This window comes from Orcinus orca, chromosome X, assembly GCF_937001465.1.
Source record: "Orcinus orca chromosome X, mOrcOrc1.1, whole genome shotgun sequence".
Lineage (NCBI taxonomy): Eukaryota > Metazoa > Chordata > Mammalia > Artiodactyla > Delphinidae > Orcinus > Orcinus orca.
Genome location: NC_064580.1, coordinates 47158111 through 47185149, shown reverse-complemented (window position 1 = coordinate 47185149; position 27039 = coordinate 47158111). Strand labels below are relative to the sequence as shown.

At 43.4% G+C, this 27039-nt stretch overlaps 1 long non-coding RNA gene and 1 other non-coding gene across 2 annotated transcripts in view; both read right to left on the bottom strand.

Moving 5' to 3' along the window:
- Positions 1-2188: 2188 nt before the first annotated feature.
- TRNAE-UUC (transfer RNA glutamic acid (anticodon UUC)) lies at positions 2189-2260 on the bottom strand. Its single transcript has one exon. It is a non-coding gene; the product is annotated as a tRNA-Glu (tRNA).
- Positions 2261-19574: 17314 nt separating this feature from the next.
- The window catches only part of LOC125963005 (uncharacterized), a 406444-nt gene continuing 398979 nt past the window's right edge, over positions 19575-27039 (bottom strand). Inside the window, exon 5 of the long non-coding RNA XR_007474761.1 lies at positions 19575-19593. This is a non-coding gene — a long non-coding RNA (uncharacterized LOC125963005). The remainder of the gene's footprint in view (positions 19594-27039) is intronic.

Below are 27039 nucleotides of genomic sequence, written 5' to 3'. Positions count from 1 at the left end.
TCCCTTGTGGCGCAGTGGTTGAGAGTCCGCCTGCCGATGCAGGGGACACGGGTTCGTGCCCCGGTCCAGGAAGATCCCACATGCCGCGGAGTGGCTGGGCCCGTGAGCCATGGCCGCTGAGCCTGCGCATCCGGAGCCAGTGCTCCACAACGGGAGAGGGCACAGCAGTGAGAGGCCCGTGTACTGAAAACAAAAACAAAAACAAAAACTAAAACTAAAAATAGAGTTGCCATATGATCCAGCAATCCCACTCTTGGGCATATACCCAGACAAAACTATAATTCAAATGGATACATGCACCGCTATGTTCACAGCAGCACTATTTACAATAGCCAAGACATGAAAACAACTTAAATGTCCACTGACAGATGAATGGATAAAGAAGATGTGGTACATATATACAATGGACTATTACTCAGCCATCAAAAAGAATGAAATAATGCCATTTGTATCAACATGGATGGACCTAGAGATTATCATACTAAGCGAAGTGAGTCAGAAAAAGAAAGGCAAATACCATAGAATATCACTTATATGTGGAATTTAAAATATGACACAAATCAACATATCTTTAAAACAAAAACAGACTCACAGATATAGAGAACACACTTGTGGTTGCCAGGGCAGGGGGGCGGTAGGGGAGGGAAAGAATGGGAGTTTGGGATTAGCAGAGGCAAACTATTATATATAGGATGGATAAACAACGAGGTCATTCTGTATAGCACAGGGGAACTATATTCAATATTCTGTGACAAACCATAATGGAAAAGAATACATATATATATATATACATATATATATATATATATATATATAAAACTGAGTCACTTTGCTGTACACAACAAATTAACACAACATTGTAAATCAACTATACTTTAATAAAATTTAAAAAATAAATAATATCCTTTTATTATTATCTTAATTTCTGTAGGATCTGTAGTGTTGTCCAAAATCTCACTCCTAATATTAGGCATTTGGGTCTTCTCTCTTTTTTTCCTCATCAATCTGGCTAGAGGTTTATCAGTTTTATTGATCTTCCCAAAAAGCCAACTATTGGTTTCTTTGTTTTTCTCTATTTTTTTTTGTTTTCTACTTCAGTGATTTCTGCTCTTATTTTCTTTCTTCTGCTTACTTTAGGTTTGATTTCCTCTTTTTTTTTTTTTTTTGCGGTACGTGGGCCTCTCACTGCTGTGGCCTCTCCCGTTGCGGAGCACAGGCTCCGGACGCGCAGGCCCAGTGGCCATGGCTCACGGGCCCAGCCACTCCGCGGCATGCGGGATATTCCCGGACCGGGGCACGAACCCATGTCCCCTGCATCGGCAGGCGGACTCTCAACCAGTGCGCCACCAGGGAAGCCCTGATTTCCTCTTTTTATCATAATTTCTTAAGGTAGAAGCTGAGGTCATCGGTTTGAGACTACTCTTCTAATAATAAGCATATAATTTTCTTTCTAAGCACTGCTTTTGCTGCATTCCATATATTTTGATACATTATATTTTCACTTTAATTTCATTCAAAATACTTTCTAATTTTTCTTAGGATTTCTTGTTTGACCCATGGTGTGCTGGTTATCAATTTATTGCCTCTCAACTTCAAATTCACCCTTTCTGCCTCTTCTGTGATAATGAAGCAATTTTAACTATTTTTCCTTTGACAGCTGGCACTGAAACTTTCTCAGTAGAGGGTGCTAGAGAGATATTGCAAGAGGAAAAGGGGTTTTCTTCCTGACTCCTGCATGTTCGCTTGACAGGCTCCTTCTGCATGGCTTTTTCTAGAATCAGTCTCCTGCAGTGCTCACAACTCTTCCAGTGCCTGATTTCTACCATGCATGGTGGTCAGTAGTACCCAGTGATCAGCAGCTTTCCTCTCCCTCCAGAACTCACCCTCAGGCAGTTTGGTAGCAAGAAGAATGCTTCTGGATCTTGATGCACTCACAGCTTCCTCAGGGCCTGGCTCTTGCGGTGCACAGAGGCCAGCAGCACTCAGTGAACAGCTTTCTCCTGCCTCCCAGCAGGCAGATTTCTGGAAAGTTCCACCAATGCAGCACCACAATGACTTCTCTGACCTGCAGTGAACTACAGTCATGCCTCTCCAACAAGATCTGGATCTCAGCCCCAGGGGCATTCTATGCCAGCCTAGGGATAGTGACTAATTCCTTTGCCACACTGCATGGCTTATTGGATCTTAGTTCCCCGACCAGGGATCGAACCCGGCCCTCGGCAGTGAAAGTGCCGAGTCCTAACCACTGGACCACCAGGGAATTCCCTTGTGACTACTTCTTATATCTGCTATTTCTATATTCTTTCGAATTCTCTTCACATCTCACTAACCAATCCTTCATTATTCCAATCCCCTGTTATAGGTAATTCCTTATATTAACTTTCCCTGTTCAAATTACTGTGTTACTCCTCTCTCCAGATAGGACTCAGACTGATACAGAATTGTTACCAGGAGTGGTGCCAGGAAAGAGATCTGCAAAGATGGGACTTTGAGATTGGTTTGTTCACACCTCTGGCTTATGCACGGTGCTGAACTCCTTGCCAATGAGAGATGGATGCTAGTAATCCATGGCATGCCGTTGCATCACAATTAATCAACCTATGGTTGATTGTGATGAAGTGCCAACTGAAGCACATTCCCTGGAAGCTGAAATGGCTGCTGCACTTGACTATTATGGCCATGATCATGACTATGAAGACCGTGATGGGGGATAGATTATTTTGAATGCACTTGAGCGCTTACAAAGAGAAAAATAACAAGCTTGGGTCTGTTAATTTCTCAGCTCAAGTCACAGCCTAAGAACCAGAGAACTTTCATGATGCCTAGCAGCAGGGCTAATATTGCTGAACATCAGACACAACATTTAATTGTATAAGTTGTTGAATTACAACGACAGTTGAATTCACAGTCTTGACAATTTTCCATGTGAAAGTTATGGTATTGACTGTTAAAGAATGGGATCCTGAAACTTGGAATGGGGACATCTGTTTGGTCCCAAATGAAACTCACAGTCTTGAACTACCAAGTCACTCTGAGCCTTCCTTACTAATGGAAGTAGCTTGCCCTTCAGTGTCCGAAACTAACCTTTCTCTCCTTGAAAATGCTGTGATAAACTCACCTGGTCCAGGTGCCTTGAAAAGGGATACTCATTCTCCTCAAGAGCCACCACAACCAACCCCTACTGCTGATAGACACATGACTGAGGTCAAATCTCAGCATGGTCCAGGGGAACAAGTGCACACTATGACCAAGTTGGAAAGTGCTTATACACCAAAATAATCACAAGACTTTGCTAATATATATTGGCAGAAATCTGGGGAATATATGCAGAAGAGGACTCTAAGGGTGTTAGATGAAGGAGGGCAGAATATAACTCTAGATTAGGCAGAATTCATTGATATAGGTACACTTACTAGAGATTCTGGATTTAATGTGTCAGCACATGCTCTAAGGGTTTACTTGGTTGGCTAACTGAAACTGAGACTCAATTGTGGCCTACAGTTAATGAGGTTGAGATGCCAGAGGTGTCGTGGCATGATATGGAGGAGGGAATCCAAAGGCTTTGGGTAATGGGAGTGTTGGACAGAACTTATCATGTATGACTTGAATGCAATCCCCAACTATGTTCCATGACAAGGCTCAGAAGACACTACTTTCACTGAGACATTGAGAAAGCATTAGTGAGAAGCGCATATGCAAACTTGGAAAGCTCTGTGGTTGCTCTCTTCTGTAGGCCAGGAATGACGTAGGGGAAGAATGACCCTGAAGACAATCCAGAGATCATCAGGGCTGCCCTTCTGATCACAGGCCCAGAGTGCAAGGGCCCTGGGGGCAGAGTAATTTCAAAGGAGGAGCCGCTGGCACACTGCCCGGCACCGCCTCATGTGGTGGTGGGTTCTGCTACTGCACTCGGCACTGGGCTCCCCAACTGCCCCAGGTGCAGCTCCGGCGGCCTGGGGTGGTATGGGCTACATCCAGAAGAACCAAGGGGACATGGTGCCTCCACCTTGATTTCAAAGGACTGGGCCTCCTGGCAGAGCTGCAGGCTCAGGACTCCAGATGCAAGAGCCATGGGGCCGTGGCACAGAACAACCTGGGAGCTGGCTGTCTGAAGCCTTGCGGGCCCAGCCCTTGCCCAGCAAAGCCACACCATTGTGCTTCACCCCAGTGTATCTGGAAGGTGGGCCACCACCCCAGTGGGCCTGGAGAGCAGAGCACCTGGCCAAAGAAGCCTTGCTCAGGACCTTGTCACTCCTTTCTTCTCTCCTATTTCTCCATTTTGGAATAGGAATGTCTACCTTATGCCTGTCCTAACACTGTATTTTGGAAGCACATAACTTGTTGGGTTCACAGCTGGAGGGCAATTTTCCTCAGGATGAATTGTACTTTGAGTCTCACCCATATCTGATTTAGATGATATTTAGATGAGACTTTGGAATTTAGACTTTAGAGTTGATGCTGGAATGAATTAAGACTTTTCAGGCTGTTGGGATGGAATGAATGTATTTTGCATGTGAGAAGGACATTAATTTTGGGGGGTCAGGGGCAGAATGCTATATACTGAATATGTTCCCCCCCCCCCCGCCGTGTTCATATGCTGAAACCTAATCCCCAATGTGATAGTATTTGGAGATGGGGGCCTTTGGAAGGTGATTAGGTCATGAGAGTGGAGCCCTCATGAATGGGATTAGTGCCCTTACAAAAGAGGCTCCAGAGAGATCTCTAGCCCTTTTCACCATGTGAGGACACAGGAAGAAGACAGCCATCTATGAATGAGGAAGCAGGCCCTCACTGAATCTGCCAGTGCTTTGATCTTGGACTTCCCAGCCTCCAAAACTGTGAGAAGTAAATTTCTGTTGTTAATAAGCCACCAGTCTATGATATTCTGTTATAGCAGCCAGAACAGGCTAAGATAGGCTTCCTGGCTTCAATGGTGATGATGGAAACCCAGAGAAGCTGAGGCCAAGTAGCAGCACTTAACTGCCAAAGACAAAGTGGGCACATCTGTAAAGGGCAGCATGGATGTACAGGCAAATTGATCATGATGTCCCTAGGAATAAAATAGATAGATAAAATAATAAAATAAAATAGATAAAATAAATAGCCTACTAGATTATCACTCAATCTATATGATAGGAAAAGTTCTAGATCTAGTGGCTAAAAATCTGACTCAAGTCACCACAGTGGAGAGTCAGCTTCTCACTGTTTTCAGAAGTCAGTTCACTGACCCAGAGCCCCTTGATTGAAGGAGATGCCAGGTCCACTCGAGGAAGGAGCCTGTACCATTGCTGTAAGAACATACTGTAAATCTTCCTCCAAGCCTTCCCCAGAGGGACCTGTGGCCATTTAATAGAGTGAGTGAGCATTGGGGAAAAGGAAATACCCAGACCTTATGAGGATTACTAAATAGTGGCTCTGATTTGACACTAATTTCTGGGGACCTGAAATGCTACTGTGGCCCAACAGTGAAAGTGGGGGGCTTTACGATGGTCAGGTGATTGAGTCTTAGCTCAGATCTGATTCCCATTGAGCCCAGTTGGTCCATTAACCCACCTTGTAGTTATTTCTCCAATTTCTGAATTTATCCCTGGAATAAACATACTTAGAAACTGGCATAATCCCCACATCAGCTTGCTGATAATAATGAGAGCCATTATGGTAAGAAGAGCTAAATGGAAGTGAATTTCCACTCCCTTCAAAGTTAGTAAACCAGAAGTGGTAACGCATCCCTAGGGGAATGCAGAGGTTAATGGCCCTGTAGAAGAAGTTAAAGAAGTAGATGTGCTGACACCTCCCACATCTCCATTTAACTCACCAGTTTGGCCTGTGTAGAAGTCAGATGAATCTTGCATAATGACCATAGACTATGATAAATTTAATCAGATGGTGACTCCAATTGTAGCTGCTGTTCCAGCTATAGTATATTTACTGAAACAAATCAACATAACCCCTGGAACTCGGTATGCAGGTATTGGCCTGGCTAATGACTCTTCCTCCATACCAATTTTCAAGGACTTCCAGAAACCATTTGCTTTTACCTGATAAGAACAGCAGTATAACTTCAAGGTGTTGCCTCAGGGCTATGTCAAATCTCTTGATCTCTGCCATAATACAGTCTGCAGAGATCTCCATAACATTGACACTCAACAAAACATCACACTGGGCTACTACATTGATGACATGTTGATTGGATCTGGTGAGCAGGAAGTAACAAATACTTTAGATGCCTTAGTAAGAATGAAAGTGTTGGTTAACTTTAAGGGTCAATATGGCTGGGCCAGTGCCCAGATATTTGGTCCAACGTTATTGTGGATGTTTCTGTGAAGGTGATTTTTTTGGATGAGATTAACATTTAAATTGGTGGGGAGTTCCCTGGTTGTCCAGTGGTTAGGACTCCATGCTTCCACTACAGGGGGCACGGGTTCTATCCCTGGTGGGGGAGCTAAGATCCCGCATGCTGCGTGGCGTGGCCAAAAAAAAAAAAAATTGGTTGACTCTTAATAGAGCATATCATCCTCCACAATGTGGGTGGGCCTCATCCAATCAGCTGAAGAACTAACCTTCCCGAGCTAGAAGGAATTCTGCCAGCAGATGGCCCTCATACTTGAACTTCAACATTGGCTTTTCCCTGGGTCTCCAGCCTGACAGCCCACCCTGCAGATTTTAGACTTGGTAGCCTCCATAATCATATGAGTCAATTCCTCAAGATAAAGCTCTCTCTAATATATACACATCCTTTTTGTTCTGTTTTCCTGGAGAAGCCTGATGAATACAGTTGTATATAAACCCTGCAAAAATTCAGGGGCCTGCTGCCTCAATGAAGTCTCTAGGAATAAATGGTCTAGAGCATGTTGAAAATTCCCTCCAAGGGGAAAGACAAGCTGCCACACTTCACACCTTCTACCACAAAGAGGTATAATTCTTGTGCTATAGTCTGAATGTTTGTGTCCCCCCCAAAATTTGTATGTTGAAATCCTAATTCCCAGTGTGACAGTATTAGGAGGTGCTTTGGAATGTACTTAGGTCATGAGGATGGAGCCCTCATGAATGGGACTAGTGCTCTTATGAAAAAAACCCCACAGAGCTCCCTCACTCCTTCTACCATGTGAGGTTACAGTGAGAAGATGGCTGTCGATGACGAAGCGGGCTGTTACCAGACACTGAATCTGCCAGCGCCGTGATCTTGGACTTCTGGCCTCCAGAACTGTGAGAAATAAGTGTTTGTTCTTTTTTTATATAAATTTATTTATTTTATTTATTTTACTTTTGGCTGCATTGGGTCTTCGTTGCTGTGCACGGGCTTTCTTAGTTGCAGAGAGCAGGGGCTACTCTTCGTTGCTGTGCGTGGGCTCCTCTTTGTGGTGGCTTCTCTTGTTGCAGAGCACAGGCTCTAGGCATGCAGGCTTCAGTAGCTGTGGCATGTGGGCTCAGTAGTTGTGGCTCGTGGGCTCTAGAGCGCAGGCTCAGTAGTTGTGGCACACAGGCTTAGTTGCTCCACGGCATGTGGGATCTTCCTGGACCAGAGCTTGAACCCGTGTCCCCTGCATTGGCAGGTGGATTCTTAACCACTGTGCCACCAGGGAAGCCCCTAAGTGTTTGTTCTTTATAAGCCACCCAATCTGTGGTGTTTTGTTATAGCAGCCTGAACGGACTAAGATACTTTTGCAGGCTTCTTTGGATTTTGGAAGGAACATTTGAGTGTGTTACTTTGAACCTATCTACAGAGTTGCCCACAAGCTTTCCAGTTTTGAATGGGGCCAGAACAAGCTAAAGCTCTGCAGTTCAGGCTGCAGGACAAGCTGCTCTTCACGTTGGACCTTATGATCCAGCAGATCCAATGATACTCGAAGTGTCTATGACAAAGTAGAATGCCGTATGACATTTCTGGTAAGCACTAATGAAAGAATCACAGTGTTGGCCTCCAGGATTTTAGAGCAATTTGAGCCCTCTTTTGCAGATAACTATTCTCCTTTTAAGAAACAGCTGCTGGCTTAGTACTGGACCTTGGCAGAGACTGAACACCTAACCATGAGATAGCAGGTAACCATACAGCCTAAGATCCCCACGTAGGTGTCTTGTGTGATCCACACAGCCATAGGGCCATAAATAAGCCATGTGTAGCAGCAATCTAATATCAAATGAAAATGGTATAGAAGAGACCAAGTTGGGCAGGTCCAGAAGGTCCAAGTAAGTTGCCTGAGCAAGTGGCTCAGACTCTTGACACCAACTCCTATTGTATTGCCTCCTCTCCTTCAGTTGATGTCTATGATGTTATGGGGCATTCCTTATGACCAGTTAACTGAGGATGAAGAGACTCAAGCCTGACTTACATACGCATCTGCATGATATGTTGGTACCATCTGAAAATGGACAGATGCACATCACAGCTCTACTCAGGGGTGACCCTGAATGACCATAGTGAAGGAAAATCCTCTCCAGTGAGCAGAACACAGAGCAGTATATTCATTGTCCACTGTGTCTAGAGTGAGAGATGGCCAAAAGTATAGATCTGTGCTGATGTGTGGTCAGGGATTTGGAAGGAACAGGACTGGAATATTAGTGACAAGGAAGTCTAGTGAGGAGAGAGGTGAACAGACCTCTGAATGGACACAGACAGTGGAGATATTTGTGTCCCATGCGAATGCCCACCAAAAGGCATACATGCAGAGGAGACTCTTAATAATTGGGTGGATAAAATGATGTGCTCTCTGCCTATCAATTAGCCATTTTCACCATCCTCTCCAGTGTTTGGTAAAAGAAACAATGGGCCCATGTGTATTAGTCTGCTCAGGCGACCATAACAGAAGTACCATAGATGGGGTGGCTTAAACATCAGAAACATATTTCTCACACTTCTGGGGGCTGGGAAGTTCCACCATCTGGGTGCAGGCCAACTTGGTTTGTGGTGAGATCCCTCTTCCTGACTTACAGGTAACCATCTCCTTGCTGTGTCTTCACATAGTGGACAGAAAGGGCTCTCTCATGTCTCTTCTTATAAAGACACTAATCTCAAAGTCTTCAAAGCCATTCCACCTCTCAGTTAGGCTAGCTGCTTCTAGATGATGTTGTATGTGGTAAGACCAGTTAATTCCATAGGCATGAACACTTTGCTACACGTCCTTTGCTGTGAACTGAGTTTCTGGATTAGCTTTGAAGACTCAGTTATGATGCTAGTTGGGAAACAACACCCTAAAAGGATGGGATTCTGTTTTATAGGATGCAGTATATACTTTGAATCAGAGACCATTATATGGTGCTGTCTCCCCCCATAGCCAGTATAAATGGGTCCTGAAATCAAGGGGTAGAATTAGGAGTGGTCCCTCTAAGTAGTACATCTTATAACTCACTCACAGAATTTTTGTTTCCCATCTTGGCAACTTTGATCTCTGCTAGTTTGTATATCTAAGTCCCTCTGATTTTTTAAAAACATTTTTACTGGCGTATAATTGCTTTACAATGGTGTGTTAGTTTCTGCTTTATGACAAAGTAAATTAGTTATACATATACATATATCCCCATATCTCTTCCCTCTTGCATCTCCCTCCCTCCTACCCTCCCTATCCCACCCTTCTAGCTGGTCACAAAGCACCGAGCTGATCTCCCTGTGCTATGCGACTGCTTCCCACTAGCTATCTATTTTACATTTGGTAGTGTATATATGTCCATATATACACTACCACTCTCTCACTTTGTCCCAGCTTACCCTTCCCCCTCCCCGTGTCCTCAAGTCCATTCTCTAGTAGGTCTGCGTCTTTATTCCCGTCTTCCCCTTAGGTCCTTCATGACTATATATATATATATATATATATATATATATATATATATATATATTAGATTCCATATATATGTGTTAGCATACGGTATTTGTTTTTCTGTTTCTGACTTACTTCACTCTGTATGACAGGCTCTAGGTCCATCCACCTCACTACAAATAACTCAATTTCGTTTCTTTATATGGCGGAGTAATATTCCATTGTATATATATGTGCCACATTTTCGTTATCCATTCATCTGTCGATGGACACTTAGGTTGCTTCCAAGTCCTGGCTATTGTAAATAGAGCTGCAATGAACATTGTGGTACATGACTCTTTTTGAATTATGGTTTTCTCTGGGTATATGCCCAGTAGTGGGATTGCTGGGTCGTATGGTAGTTCTATTTTTAGTTTTTTAAGGAACCTCCATACTGTTCTCCACAGTGGCTGTATCAATTTACATTCCCACCAACAGTGCAGGAGGGTTCCCTTTTCTCCACACCCTCTCCAGCATTTATTGTTTGTAGATTTTTGGATGATGGCCATTCTGACTGGTGTGAGATGATATCACATTGTAGTTTTGATCTGCATTTCTCTAATGATGTTGCGCATTCTTTCATGTGTTTGTTGGCAACCTGTATATCTTCTTTGGAGAAATGTCTATTAGGTCTTCTGCCCATTTTTGGATTGGTTTTTTTTTTTTTTTTTTGCGGTATGTGGGCCTCTCACTGTTGTGGCCTCTCCCATTGCAGAGCACAGGCTCCGGATGCACAGGCTCAATGGCCATGGTTCACGGGCCTAGCCGCTCTGCGGCATGTGGGATCTTCCTGGACCGGGGCATGAACCCGTGTCCCCTGCATCGGCAGGTGGACTCTCAACCACTGCACCACCAGGGAAGCCCGAGTTGTTTGGTTTTTGATATGGAGCTGCATGAGCTGCTTGTAAATTTTTGAGATTAATCCTTTGTCAGTTGCTTCATTTGTAAATATTTTCTCCTATTCTGAGGGTTGTCTTTTCATCTTGTTTATGGTTTCCTTTGCTGTGCAAAAGCTTTTAAGTTTCATTAGGTCCCATTTGTTTATTTTTGTTTTTATTTCCATTTCTGTAGGAGGTGGGTCAAAAAGGATCTTGCTGTGATTTATGTCATAGAGTGTTCTGCCTATGTTTTCCTCTAAGAGTTTTATAGTGTCTGGTCTTACATTTAGGTCTTTAATCCATTTTGAGTTTATTTTTGTGTATGGTGTTAGGGAGTGTTCTAATTTCATTCTTTTCCATGTAGCTGTCCAGTTTTCCCAGCACCACTTATTGAAGAGGCTGTCTTTTCTCCATTGTATATTCTTGTCTCCTTTATCAAAGATAAGGTGACCATATGTGTGTGGGTTTATCTCTGGGCTTTCTATCCTGTTCCATTGATCTATATTTCTGTTTTTGTGCCAGTACCATACTGTCTTGATTTCTGTAGCTTTGTAGTATAGTCTGAAGTCAGGAAGCCTGATTCCTCCAGCTCCATTTTTCTTTCTCAAGATTGCTTTGGCTGTTCTGGGTCTCTTGTGTTTCCATACAAATTGTGAAATTTTTTGTTCTAGTTCTGTGAAAAATGCCAGTGGTAGTTTGATAGGGATTGCATTGAATCTGTAGATTGCTTTGTGTAGTAGAGTCATTTTCACAATGTTGATTCCTCCAATCCAAGAACATGGTATATCTCTCCATCTATTTGTATCATCTTTAATTTCTTTCATCAGAGTCTTATAATTTTCTGCATACAGGTCTTTTGTCTCCTTAGGTAGGTTTATTCCTAGGTATTTTATTCTTTTTGTTGCAATGGTAAATGGGAGTGTTTTCTTAATTTCACTTTCAAGTCCCTCTGATTTTTATGTGTCAAATTGACAGGCCCATGGAGTGCCCAGATAGTTGGTTAAATATTATTCTGAGTATGCCTTTGAGACTGTTTCTGGATGAGATTAACATTTGACTTGGTAGACTGAGTAAAGCAGATTGCCCTCCCCAATGTGAGTTGGCCTCATCCAGTCAACTGAAATCTTGAATAGAACAAGAAGGCTGAGTGATGGAGAATTCACTCCCTCACTGCCTGACTATCTTTGAGCTGGGATCAGTCTTCTGCTGAAAAATCAAATGCAGAATCTCATCCTGTGACTGGCTGAATTACAATGCAAATTGAATTCCTAGCCTCTCAGGGTGTCTACTATTAAACTGAGGGCACTGATGGGGAAGGAATAGGATCCTGTAAGATAGAATGGGTACATGTGGGAAGACCCTAATGAAGCTGGGGGCATTGTGCCCTAAGTTCTGATGAGTCTTCTCTGCCAGTGGGAGAGGCCTCTACCAGGAGGCACATCAATGAATGGGAAGGTGAGACATTTTAGGCTCTATGCCAATGAAACTACAGGCAAAAAAAATGGGGGGAAGTGGAGTTAATTTACTGGCTGGAATGATTGATCTTCATTACCAAGGGGAAATTGATTTGCTGCTATACAACACAGGCAAGGAGGACTATGTCTGCAACCCAGAGGATTATTAGTGTGCCTCATAGTACTTCCTGTAGTGTGCCTCTTAGTACTTCCATGCCCAATAGTAAAAAGTAATAGAGAACTACAGCAACTAAAACCTGGCAGGATGATTGAGAACTCAGGAATAAAAGTTTGAGTCACTCCATCAGGTGAAAAAGCATCTGAGGTTCTGGAAGAAGGCAGGGGGAAATACAGAATGGATAGTGGAAGAAAGAAGAAAGAAGACATCGATGGTGATTACAGCCTCATGATCAAATACAGAAATGAGTACTATTGTAGCTTTGCCAATTTTCTTTCTGCTTGTTATATTTATGTATTTATTTTTATATGCTAGCCATTTTCTTTTTCTCTCTCCTTCCCATTTTTATTTTATATCATTTTTATTTTATGTACAAATAGTTGTTGGAAGTTAATTTTACAATTTAGTCCTTAGATAATAGAATATCAGTGGAACTGTGACTAAATTTGAGGAATAACTAACAGCCAGTAATGGATACAATGACTTTTGGAACTGTGTGGTGTCTCCTCATTTGGGGGAGAGAGTGATAACTTCCTCTCTTACGAGAAGAATAGTTATATCTTGTTAGGAAGAAATAAAATTGTTTTGTTGTGCAAGAATTCAAAAAGGGTGCACACAGAAGCTGAGTAGTCAAAGCGGTAGACTGTGCCACTTACTGATTTTTGCCTCTTGGCTTCAAATCCACTCCTTATGCCTGCTCTGCGCAAATGGATCTGGTCCATTTAAATATCTTTTCCTTTGCCAACCCGCACTGAAGCTTTGCCAGTAGAGGGCGCTAGAGAGGCATTGCAAGGTGGAAAATGGTTTTGCTTACTGGTTCTGGCGTGCCCATTCAGCAGGGTCCTGCAGCACACACAGCTTTCTCCAGCACCGGGGGCCTGAAGCACCCACACATTTTCCAGTGCCTGGCTCCTGCAGTGCGTGGTGACCGCCAGCACCCAGTGGCCAGCAGCTCCTCCCTGGAATCCCCCATCAGCCAGCTCACTAGCAGTTTGCCCCCGGCTTCTGAAGCACTCACGCAGCATCTTCATTCTCCAGTTCTTGCAACGCACATGCATAACAACCAGAAGTGCCTAGTGGCCGGCCACTCCCTCCACCCCCCCCACCCCCGCACCCTCCCTCAGGTAGTTTTGTATCAGAGTGCCTCTGATGACACACCTCCCCATGAACAACCTTCTTTGGCACCCTAGAGGGTGGATTTCTGCCAAGTTCCAGAAAGCAGATTTCCAGCAAGTTCCACCATTCAGAGAACCACGACCATATTATCTCCAACAAGGACTGGATCTCAGTTTGGGAGGAGCAAGGGCAGAGTAAGGTCTTCCTTGGGTGCTGTATTTCAGCCCTGCTCATGCTCTCCTCTACCTTCTTGAACGTATGGATTATATTTGTAATAGCTGTTTTAGTGTCCTTTTGTCTATTGGTTCTCTCATCTGGGTCATTTTCTATGAATTCTTTTTCTCCTCATTATGGGTGTATTTTCCTGCTTCTTTGTTTTTCTTTCGGTACGCGGGTCTCTCACTGCTGCGGCCTCTCCCGTTGCGGAGCACAGGCTCCGGACGCGCAGGCTCAGCGGCCATGGCTCACAGGCCCAGTCGCTCCGCGGCATGTGGGATCTTCCCGGACCGGGGCACGAACCCGTGTCCCCTGCATCGGCAGGCGGACTCTCAACCACTGCGCCACCAGGGAAGCCCTGCTTCTTTGTTTTATTGGATGTCAGACATCGTAAATTTTACCTTGCTGAATGCTTTTTTTAAATTTTTGGTACTTAAAAAATTGGGGGACGGGGGTGGGCTTTGTTCTAGGACACAGTTAATCAATTTAATACTTTTGAGGCTTGCTTTTAAGTTTTTTTAGGCAGGACCTGAAGAGCCTTTGGTCCAGGGCTAATTTGACTGTTAGTCTAGAGCTACTTTAGTACTGAGGCAATACGTTTCTGAGGAGGTTTTTCCACTCAGGCTGATTTGGAAATGAACTATTCCTGCCTCTGAGGACTGTTCCTCCAGATCCTTTTCAGTGGCCTTTCCTTGGCCTCAGGCAGTTTTATCACATAGGCGTGCTGATCGGTACTTGGTTGAAGACTTGAAGGGAACCGTCTGTAGGTCTCCACAGCTTTCTCTCTGTGCGCAGCTCTCTCTTCCATAGCACTCTGACCTGTCCTGCAAATTCTAGCTGCTGTGACCTCCACAAACTCTTAACTGTGTCTTCTAAACTCAGGGAGACCACCAGGCTCCTTTTGAGTCCTCCCTGCCACATCCTTGCACTGCACATGGAAATTCTCTCCAGGTAATTATATGGTTTATTCATGTTTCCCTTCTCTGAGGAAACATGGTCCCATGTTTCCTGTTGTCTCATATCTATAAACCACCATTCCATATTATTTTATCTGGTTTTTTAGTTGTTTAAGGCAAGAAACTAACTCTAGTCCCTGTTCCTGCATCATGGCTGGAAACAGAAGTCCCCAAACTCTCTTTTCTGACCCATCTCCTGAGATGTTGCCTTCTGGAACTCACACTTAGTCATCAGCAGAATCCCTCCATCCTCAACCTCTTCTCTGAAGGTTGAGTTTGCCTTCTCACTCTAGTGGGAACATGAATCTTCCTGGACAATAGTGCAGTCCTCTTGAGCAGTGAATTCGCTCCCACAGCTCTCAGACCACAGATCTAGGAGGCATAAATGTCCTTGCACTTCACACACAGCCCCCAGATCATGTTCCCTTCCTACTCAGGAAGTCCTCTAGCTCCTCCTCCAGACTGAGGCACAAGCTTCAGTCTACAAGGCCTTCTCTGCATCTTTGTTACAGTCATCTACCACACCCCTCATCACTCCTCTTTAGGTTTTGAGGGTTTTTTCCCCTGGCTCACTGTCACTCTCTCCAGTTCCTCTCTTGTTCAGAACCTTGGTGATTTCAAAATCTACATGATGGTGGATTCAAAATACACATTCCAAACCTCTGGCTTCTCTGTTCCATGAGCTCTTCTTCTCCATTAATATTGTGCCCACCCTCCTTCAGCCACCCACTCCCATCATTATACCCTAACCTGTATGGATAACATTAAGTGCAGCCTCTCTACAATATCAATTTCAAGGTTCTCACTCTTTGGGACTTCCCTGGCGGTCCAGTGGTAAAGAATCCGCCTTACAGCGCAGGAGACGTGGGTTCGATCCCTGGCCGGGGAACTAAGATCCCACATGCCACGGGGCAATTAAGCCCGCACGCCACAACTACTGAGCTTGCACGCCTCAACTAGAGAAGAGAAAACCTGCATGGCACAACTAGAGAGAAGCCTGCGCACCACAATGAAGAGCCAGTGCGCCGCAACGAAAGATCCCACATGCCTCAACGAAGATCCTGCATGCCGCAACTAAGACCTGACGCAGCCATAAGTAAATAAATAAATAAACAAACAAACAATAAATCTTTAAAAAAAAAAAAGGCTCTCACTCTTTGACCACCACCTCTTCTTCCAACTCACTTTCCTTTTGTATTAGTCAGGGTTCTCCAGAGAAACAGAACCAATAGGATTTATATAGAGGGATTTATGATAAGGAATTGGCCTATGCAATTATGGAGGCTGACAAGTCCCAAGATCTTCACGGTGTTGACTCAGCCATCTGGAGAGCCAGGGGAGCCAATAGTGTAGTTCCAGTACAAACCTGAAGTCCTGAGAACCAGGAGAACTGTTGGTGTAGTTTCAGTTCAAAGGCCAGCAAGCTCAAGACCCAGGAAGAGTAGATATTTCAGTTCACAGCCAAAGGCAGGGAAAGGTGATGTCCCACTTCAAAGGCAGTCAGGCAGGAGGATTTCTTTTTTACCTGTGGGGATAGTCAGCCTTTTTGTTCTATTCAGGCCTTCAATGGATTAGATGAGGCCCACTCACATCAGAGAGGGCAATCTGCTTTACTCAGTCTACTGATTTAAATGTTAATCTCATCCAAAAACACCCTCAAAGAAACACCTAGAATAATGTGTCACTAAATATCTGGGTACCCCATGGCCCAGCCAATTTGACATATAAAATTAACCATCACAAGTCCACCCCTTGTCAACTTGACACACATACACATCTCCTTAAGTCATACTTAATCTCCAAATGAAGGTAATAACAAGGTCATCCTTCTACCTAACATGATTCAGCTATCCTGCGTACACCAAAAATGCACTAACTCCTTCCCCAAAAGAGGAGGTAAAGTCCTTGGGTGATGTTTAATTTTCTCCTTGATATCCCATAACTTAAATACTATGATGTAAAGTTAACGATACTTAAATACTATGATATAAAGTGAATACATCTTATGTTCCATGATAAGAGAATACAAGCGGGAAGAAAAGGATATTTCACACACACACACACACGTTCATAACAAAATGTCTTATTCCATTTGGGCTGCTATAACAAAAATACCATAGCCTGGGTGGTTTACAAACAATATTTACTTCTTACAGTTCTGGAGGCTGGAAGGTCCAAGATGAAGGTGCTGGTAGATTTAGTGTCCAGTGAGGACCTGCTTCCTGGTTTATAGATGTTCATCTTCTCACTGTGTCCTCACATGGTGGAAGGGGCAAGGGAGCTCTCTGGAGTTTCATTTATAAGGCCACTGATCCCATCCCTTTAATAAGGGCTCCACCCTCATGACCTAATTACCTCCCAAAGGCCCCACATCCAAAGTCCAACACACTGGGGAGAACGAACTTATGGTTACCAGTGGGGAAAGGTGGGGGGGAGGGATAGATTGGGGGTTTGGGACTGACATGTATACCCTGCTGTATTTAAAATAGATAACCAACAAGGACCTACTATATAGCACAGGAAACTCTACTCAGTACTCTGTAATAACCTAAATGGGAAAAGAATTTGAAAAAGAATAGATACATGTATATGTATAAGTGAATCACTTTGCTGTACACCTGAAACTAACACAACATTGTTAATCAGCTATATTCCAATATAAAATTTAAAAATTATTTTAAAAATAAATAAAATTTCAAAAAAAAGTCCAACACATTGGGGATTATGGTTGCAACATATGAATTTTGAGGGGCACAAAAATTCAGTATAGCACAAAATAAGGAGGAAGTACTCACAATTACAGTCGTCATTTCTGTAACTGGTCATGCGCTTGTAGCTGGTATTCATAACCACCTTCTTCCACAACCCATCCCATATTCCTTTTGCTTTTAGCAAGAACCTCAGCTTGTTGTGGTTCTTTACCTTCATTCTTGAAGGATCTGGGCCATTAGTGGCCCTGCCTGAATTGGGTTGTTATAGTTTTCCATTGTCCTCAATCGCAGGGCATGGTAATACTAAGGGATCACCTGTATTCCAGACATACTCTTTCTTACCTCCATTGTGAAGTAGTTGTCCAATGTCCCCTTGGTAGTGAGGATTCACGCCAGCCAGCACAGTAATTCACTTCTTTGACTGTTGATTCAGAGACACAAAAGGACCAAAGAGGTGGGCAGCAGTCTTAACTTTCATTTCAATGGAATTACTGTTGCATCTCCTTGTGGAAGCATTCCTCCCTTTTGAGCTAAGGCCTCTGGGCCAGCAGAGCACACGGTGTGGGAACAGGAAGCACCCCATGGTCCAGTCAAGTTGACACATAAAATTAACCATCACACCCTTCAACCCCATTAGGACCCAGAATTTATTGATGCCACTACCTTTTTCCTGTTCCAGACCTCTCTCATGTCCTCACTTTCCTCCTTACCCAGCTTAAATTCTATGGTCCATAATTATGTTTGATTGTACCTCTCTTACTTCATTGGATTCACTACAGCCTATCTCCTAATGAAAATATAGATCCAGGCAGTGATCACTAATGATTGCCACATCCCAAAAAGAGACATACTGGATATCACCAGATGTGAAAACTATATTCCATTCTGTGTACCTGTGTCTGACAGTGTGTTTTAGGAAAATTTCTATGGCTACTTCTGGGTGTGTGTGACCCCAGTCTGCATGCCCCTTTGTTTCTCAGCACCTTCGCTTGTGTATGTACCTGTGTGACTGTGTCTGTATAGGTTTGGTTTGGCATTGCTGTGTGTTAGCCTGCATGGGCTCTGCTCATACCTGTGCTCACGGGCTGTGTGTCCACATGGCATGTGGGTCTCTATGGGATTTGTGTCTCTTTGTGAGTGACTAATGGTCACTATACTGAGTGTCTCTGGGTGACTGTATCTGCAGGTGTCTGTGTTTGCTGTTGCCATGTGCCAGAGTGTGTGTGCCTATGTCTGGGTTTGTGTGCCATGGGTGTGTGAGCAACGCATGGTCACTGTACGTGGGTGTGTCTGGGTCACTCAGGGGGCTGTGTCTGTACCTCTGACTGAAAGAGAGAGATAGCAAGAAGATTGTGATCTAGAATCTTCTCCCCTCCCACTCCTATAGGCCAAGACATGCACTGCAAGAGTCAGGTGATCCACTGGGTAGGAAGCACCTGCCACCTGTGATAAACCATAATGGAAACGAATATGAAAAAGAATGTATAGGGAGTTCCCTGGTTGCCTAGTGGTTAGGATTCTGGGCTTTCACTGCCATGGCCCGGGTTCAATCCCTGGTCGGGGAAGATCCTGCAAGCTGCGTGGTGCAGCCAAAAAAACCCAAAAAACAGAAAGTATATATATATATCTGAATCATTTTGCTGTACAGCAGAAATTAACATGTAAATCAACTATACTTCAATAAAAATTCTTTTAAAAAAAAGAAAATGGATTCTTAGGTATAACACCAAAATTACAGACAACAAAAGAAAAAATAGATGAATTGGGTTTCATAAACATTAAAAACTTTTGTGGATCAAAGACCATTATCAAGAAAGTGAAAAGACAACCTACGGAATAGGAGAACGTGTTTGCAAATCATATGTCTGATAAGGGTCTAGTATCCAGAATATATTTTTTAAAAGTCTTACAAGTCAACAACAACAACAACAAAATCTGATTTTTAAAATGGGCAAAGGACTTGAATAGACATTTCTCCAAAGAAGATATTCAAATGGCTAGAAAGCACACGAAAAGATGCTCAACATCTTTCATCATTAGGAAAATGCAAATCAAACCCACAATGAGGTACCATTCCCAATATGACTGCTATAATTTTAAAAAAACAAAAAAAAAACAAAACAGAAAATAAATGTTGGTGAGGATGTGGAGAAATTGGAACCCCTGTACACTGCTAGTGGAAATGTAAAATGGTTCAGCCACGGTGGAAACAGTTTGGCGGTTCCTCAAAAAGCTAAACAAACAAACAAAAAAGCTAAATATAGAATTACCACCTGATCCAGCAATTCCACTTCTAGGTAGACACACAAAAGAACTGAAAACTCGTACTCAACAAATAGATATGCATACATGTTAATAGCATAATTATTCACAGTACCCAAAATATGGAAACAGCCCATATATTCACCAACAGATGAATGGATAAACAAAATGTGGTATATACATACAAAGGAATATTATTCAGTCATAAAAAGTTATGAAGTACATACTATATATGTTACAACATGGGTGAATCTTGAAAACAGTATGCTATGTGAAAGAAGCCAGACATAAAATGTCACATATTGTATGATTCTACAATGGGTAAATACACAGAGATAGAACACAGATTGGTGGTTGTCAGGGGTTGGGAGGGTAGCAGGGATGGAATGGGGAGCAACTGCTTAATGGGTACGAAGTTTACTTATGAGGGTGATGAAAATGTTTTGGAACTAGATAGAGGTGGTGGCTGCATAATATTGTGAATATACTAGTTGTCACTGAATTGCTTACTTTATAATAGTTAATTTTATGTTATGTGAACTTCACCTCAATTTAAAAAAGAAAGCAAAAAAAGAGGGAAAGAGGAGGAGGAGGAAAGAAGGGGAAGGAGGAAGGAATCTAACTCTCTGGTGGGGCCTGGGGGAGTGGGTTTTCCTTCAGACATTTTTTCCAGCTTTACTGAGATGTAACTGACATACAATATTGTGTAAGTTTAAGAAGTACAATGTGATGGTTTGATACACTTATATATTGTGAAATGCTTATCACAATAAGGTTAGTTAATGCATCCTTTACCTCACATGATGACCATTTTGTTGTTGTTATGGTGAGAACATAAAAACTACTCTCATAGCAACTTTCGAGTATACGGTACAGTATTGTTAACTATAGTCATTTCGCTGTACATTATATCCCCAGAATTTACTCATAAGTGAAATTTTGTACCCTTCGACCTTCAGACATTTTCATCACAGTAATTCATGAACATGGGAATAAGTCCCACAGTCCTGAGGGACTTTTGGTGAAAAACAAGGTTTCTGCGTGACCCTGCTCACCCCATATTTCAGGCCCAGAGACAACCATTTATACCTCTTCAACCTCTTTCTGGTTTTAGTTCTTCCAGTGCTTTCTCCCATAACTCTAGAGCAGCACTGTCCAATAAAACATTCTGAATGATGGAAGTGTTCTATTTTTACACTGTCCAATATAGTAGCCACTAGCCATATATGGCTATTGAGGACTTAAATGTGGCAAGTGTGACTGAGGAACTGAATTCTTACTTTAATTTTTTTACTGTGGTAAAATATACAAAATAACATAAAATTTACCATCTTAACCATTTTTAAGTGTACATTTGAGTAGTATTAAGTACATTCGCATTGCTGTGCAACCGTCACTACCATCCGTCTCCTGAACTCTTTTCCTCTTGCAAAACTGAAACTTTGTACCTATTAAACAATCACTCCCCATTACCCTCTCCCCCAGCACCTGGCAACCATCATTCTACTTTCTGTCTCTATGAATTTGACCACTGTAGGTACTTCATATAAGTGGAAGCATACAGTATTTGTCCTTTTGTGACTGACTTATTGCACTTAGCATAATTTCCTCAAGATTCATCCATGTTGTAGCATGTGTCAAATACTTTTAATTAATTTTAATTAATTTATTTGCAAATAGACACATGTAGTTAGTGGCTACCATATTAGACAGTGCAGCTCTAGATAATATTCTTCCATCACTTTGTCTCAAACTCGATATAAACTGTTCTAGAGTAGAGAAAAAGGAAATTCCCCAATGGACTTGTTATGGCTCAAGTAACTCTATGTACTAGGAATTCACCTAAAGAATGTTGATAGAATTTTTTTTATTTAATCCAAATCATTTATTTAATCCAAAATTAAAATAAATTGGTGGTAAGGAAATAGATGGTTACATGACACAAGATAAAAAGCCTAATTCTATATTTAAAAAAAAATCAAACCTTGGGAAGTCCCTGGCGGTCCAGTGGTTAGGACCGGGTTCAATCCCTGGCTGGGGAACTAAGATCCCACAGGCCACTGGGTGCAACCAAAAAAAAAACAAAAAAAAATCAAACCTTTTGATAGTATTGAAAAATACCATCACCTCGTGTTGTGTGCATGAGCACCATAGGGTCAGGGATGCAGCAGCTGTCAGGTGGGTGGGGAGGAGGACGAGGCCTCAGCTTGAGGGACCCCGCAGCCCCTCTGTGCCTATGTCTGGCAGAGCTGGTGTGAGATGAAGAGGCAACCCTTCCCAGCAGCCCGGATAATCAAGAGTTTGGGCCGGACCTTTGAGCACACACCAAGATAGTGAGGAGTCAGACGAAAAGCACAGACTATGGCGCTGAAACGAATTAATAAGGAACTTAGTGATTTGGCCCACGACCCTCTGGCACAATGTTCTGTAGGTCCAGTTGGGGATGATGCTTCATTGACAAGTCACAATTATGGGACCTAATGACAACCCATATCAATGTGGTGTATTCTTCTTGACAATTCATCTTCCTACAGACTACCCCTTCAAACCAGGTTGCATTTACCATAAGAATTTATCATCCAAATATCAACAGGAATGGCTACATTTGTCTCGATATTCTAAGATCACAGGGGTCACCTGCTTTAACTACTTTTAAAGTTGTTGATAGAATTTTATTCCACACCTACCCCCACTCCAGGAAAAGAGAAGCAGAAGTTATATTTATTGTGTTAGGATTGAGGAACTATGTCTTATGACAAAAGGTACAATAGCCTTTGAAGATGAGCTGTGAGCCCACATCTGCCTTAACATCCTTGGGGTGGGGAGAAGGGCCTTTTGATGAACAGAAAGCAGGTGGGAGAATTATCATGAGCGCTGAGCTGGGCTAGAACTACTGCTCTGATGCTCTGCCAGATCCATTCATTCATGCATGCATGTACATCACAAATGCTTATGCATTGCTTAACTCTGTACCCGGCCATGTTCTGGCTGCTGGGGACACACAACACAGTAACCAGACAAAGCCCCTGCCTTCATGAATGTCACTTTCTCACAAGACAGAGACAAATAATAAATGAGCAATAAAAATAAGAAACTCAGATGATGATACTGAGTGCAAATCAGAGCAAAGGGAGAGGGAGTGCCGGGTCGTTGAGATAGGGAGGCCTTGTTATTTTATATGACATGGTCAGGGCAGATCTCACTGAGGAGGTGACATTCAAGCGGAGACCTGAAGGAAGTCTGGATTATTAGGCTGACTGCTTCCTATGGTCTAGTTTAACATGTTCTTCTGACGCCTGGAGATCTATAAACTGGTAGTTGGATCTAGAAATTGACCTTCTACACGTTCAGTTTTGGGGCAAGAATCCTTCATAGGTGGTGCTGTGAGGTCTTCCATCAGGAAGCATGTACGTCCGGTTCTCTCTTGTGATGCTGTGGCCCTAGATAGTCATTGCCTGGATCCACTGCTTCATTAGTGGTGTGCAAAGTGATGAGAGTCCATCATTCCTTCTTCAGTATAAGAGTTATTTTTAAAATCCTTGTTACACAGAGATTACTTTCAAACAATTCTGCCTCCCTTTGTCCTAAAGCCCCTCAGTTCAAAAAAAAATTTTTTTTATTGAATGAAAGACTCTTTAAATTCTATAGTGCTTTATAATTTTCAAAAGTTTCACACAGGGACTTCCCTGGTGGCACAGTGGTTAAGAATCCACCTGCCAATACAGGGGACACGGGTTCGATCCCTGGTCCGGGAAGATCCCACATGCCACAGAGCAACAAAGTCCGTGCGCCACAATTACTGAGCCTGCACTCTAGAGCCTGCAAGCCACAACTACTGAAGCCCGCGCACCTAGAGCCCACGCACTGCAACAAAGAGTAGCCCCCGCTCGCCGCAACTAGAGAAAGCCTGCATGCAGCAACAAAGACCCAATGCAGCCAAAAATAAAAATAAATAAATAAATTTGTATAAAAAGAAGTTTCACAGCCATAATTTCATATAATCCCATAATACCCCTTTTTTCCCCTACCCCTATATTATCCCTCCCCCCAAAGCTCCTCAGTTTCAATGCTCATGTTACAAGAGTCCCAGTTTGGTCAAAGTCATCTACCAACTCTCATTTCTGTGGAATTTTAGCTCCTAGATTGCTATGCCTCTCTCCAATATCACCCCTCCCTTGAACCTTACTGATTTCATTTCCATTTAAATGACCCTTCCATTTCCACACAGAGACTTGGCCTCTCTTCCTTGACTTTCTCTCCTCCAGTGATCTTCTCAGTCACTCACTCCCACAGAAATAACCTTGACATCATCACCCAAACTGGAAAATGTACAATATTAAGTTCATGCATCCCACTCTCAGACAACTTCTTCCCATTGCTTCAGCTCATTCCCTCTAGTACCCCAACCAATCACGCTAAAAAACAGACGCCAAAACATCTTAAAGACTTTGCACCCATGGATACAGACACCTAGGCATATCAGAGACAAGTCACCATGAAAACATTCCCCCAAATCTTTATGACTTCAAATCCTGACAAAGATCCGTGAAAATCTCAGAAACCTCCCACATGGACTGAACCCCCAAAATTCATAACCCCCTAATCCCCCAGGTGCCTCACACCCTGGGACAAAGACCCACCCAAAAGTACAGGAATTTCAGACCACCTGGGGTACAGACCACCAATAGCACAGACCTCATCCTCCAAAACACACCAGCAAACAACTTAGATACCTCATACATTAGACACATAGTCCCCAAGAGTTCTGAGACCTCCAACCCTGACACAAGCCTGCCTGTTTAAACCTCAGAGGCCCCAATCACCTCTGACACCTCACACATAAGACACAAATCCTCAGAGAGCTCAGAGGTATCTCACACCAGTGATCTTCTCAGTTGGTGATCTATCCCAAACAACTTAGAAACTACACACCCTGAAACACAGATCCACCAAAAGCTCATAGGCCACATATGGTGGCCACAGACCCCAAGCCTACACATCTCATACCATGGACACAGAATCCCAAACAGATTTGAGACCTTACGCTTTGGGACACAGAAACCCTGAAAGAACACAAACATCAGATCCTAAGACAGAAAACTTAAATCAGTTCAAAGATCCTCATTACGTGGCCCATCTCCACAAAAGCATCATAGAGAACTTAACACCCAGAGACACAGCCCTAGAAAGAGTACAGAGACAGCACATCCTGGAAACAGATCCCAAACAGAGGAGAGACATCTCATTCTATGACAAAATCCCCCAAACACCTGTAGATGCCACACATCCAAGGATACAGACCCACAAACTGCTTGGGCACTATCATCTTGAACAGAAACCCAGACAGCTGAGTGACCTCACATTCTGGACATAGGTACTAAATCAGCACAGCTCAGAGGCCTGAAACATACCTCTGAACAGGAACCAGGAATGAAAACCTTAAAATCAGAGCCTCCATACTCAGGGACACAGACCCACAGAATATCGAAACCTCACCCTCAGGGAGAGTCTCACAAAAGTTTAGAGTCTCCACACCCTGGATAGCAAAAGCACAAAGGGCTCAGAGGCCTCAAACCCAGGTAGAAAATGGACAATCAGCTTGAAGAATTCACAACCTAGAAAACAGGACACCAGGGATTCCCTGGCGGTCCAGTGGTTAAGACTCCGCGCTTCCAGTGCAGGGGGCAAGGGTTCTAACCCTGGTCGGGGAACTAAGATCTCACACGCTGCTCAGCGTGGCCAAGAAAAGAGAAAAAAAAAAAAAAAAGAAAACAGGACACCAAACAACTTAGAGACCTCGTACCTTAGGACACAGATCCCCAAAAAGCCCAGAGACCTCACACCTGACACAGAAGAGCTCAGATATTTCACTCTGTGGAACAAAGACGCAAGTAACTCAGATACCACACACCATGGTATTGAGACTCTACATATCAAACTATAGATTAGGGATTTCCCTGGTGGTCCAGTGGCTAAGACTTTGCGCTCCCAATGCAGGGAGTCCGGGTTCGATCCCTGGTCAGGGAACTAGATCCCACATGCCACAACTAAGAGTTCGCATGCCACACTAAGAGTTCGCATACTGCAACTAAAGATCCCGCATGCCAAGACTGAAGATCCCGCACACGGCAACGAAGATCCTGCGTGCCAAAACTAAGACCCAGCACAGCCAAATAAATAAATAAGTATTAAAAAAATAAAATAAACTACAGATTAAAGATATCATGACGTAGACGAAGGCCCTCAAGCAGCTCACACCCTGGGACACAGAGCCCCTAAACACCTAGTATCACCGTATGATAAAATGCCCCCATCAGCATTTGAGATTTCACAACTTGGAAGACAGACTCCCAAAATTACTTGTACACTTAACATCCTGCAAAGAGACTAAAAAGCTTATTGACCTCACATTTTGGACATAATTGCTAAATCGGCTCAGCAACCTGACACATGGCTAAACACCACCTTGGAACAGCAACGTGGCCTCAAATTCAAGGAGAGAACCTCAAAAATACAGAGATGTTTATAGTCAGGAACGCCAAGCCTCAAAATATCAAACACCTCACAACCATGGAAATGGACCCACAAAGACTTCAGAGAACTCATGCCATGATCAAAAACAAATCAGCTCAGAGATTGCACAAGCTAGGAAGTGTGAGATGTCACACGTTGAGAAGTAGAACCCCAAAGGGTTCAGAGGCCTCACAGCCTGAGATACAGCCTAGAGACCTCACACTCTCAGACACAGACCCCCAGTCATCCCTAGGAATTCACAGCCTGAGACAAAGAAACACAAATATCTCAGTGACCTCACATCCTGTGGCAATGACTCCCAAACATCTCAGAACCTCAGACTGTGGGTCAGCAACCTCCAAATACTTCAGAGGGCTCATACCCTGGACATATAGACCAAAGTACTCAAAGTCTTCACGTACTGAGAAGCAGAGCCCCAAACAGTTCATGGACCCTGCGCCCTAGGACACAGATCCCCAAAGAACTAAGAGATCTCACACCTGGGACACTGCCCCTTAGCCAGTCTAGAAGCCTTACTCTGTCCCCTGCAGGTAAGGGGACAGTGTAGGTGGTCTGGTGTTGTGGCTGCTGTCTCCCTCCTCCCACCATGGGGCCAGGGAGGGAACTTTCTCCAGATTCTCCCTTATCCTTCCGATGAGAGTTTGGTGGGGTTCCTGAGGTAAAAACCTGCACTTCAGCCCCCAGAAGCTTCACACTCTCTCCCTAGCCTGCACTCAGCCTCCGGCAAACTGTCAAAATTTCTGGTTTAATGTTCCTTTCATCTCATATAGCTTCCAGTGGCTTCTGCCCCAGGTGAGCAAATGCTCTGGTCCTGTGTCTCCCTGCAGGCACTAGTTTCTCTCCAGATTTCAGGACGACCATCTGTCCTGTGATCTCAGTTCTCTGATGAGTTCACACTGTTGTTAATTTGCTCTCTGTCCAACTTATTTCTTGTTGTAAGGAT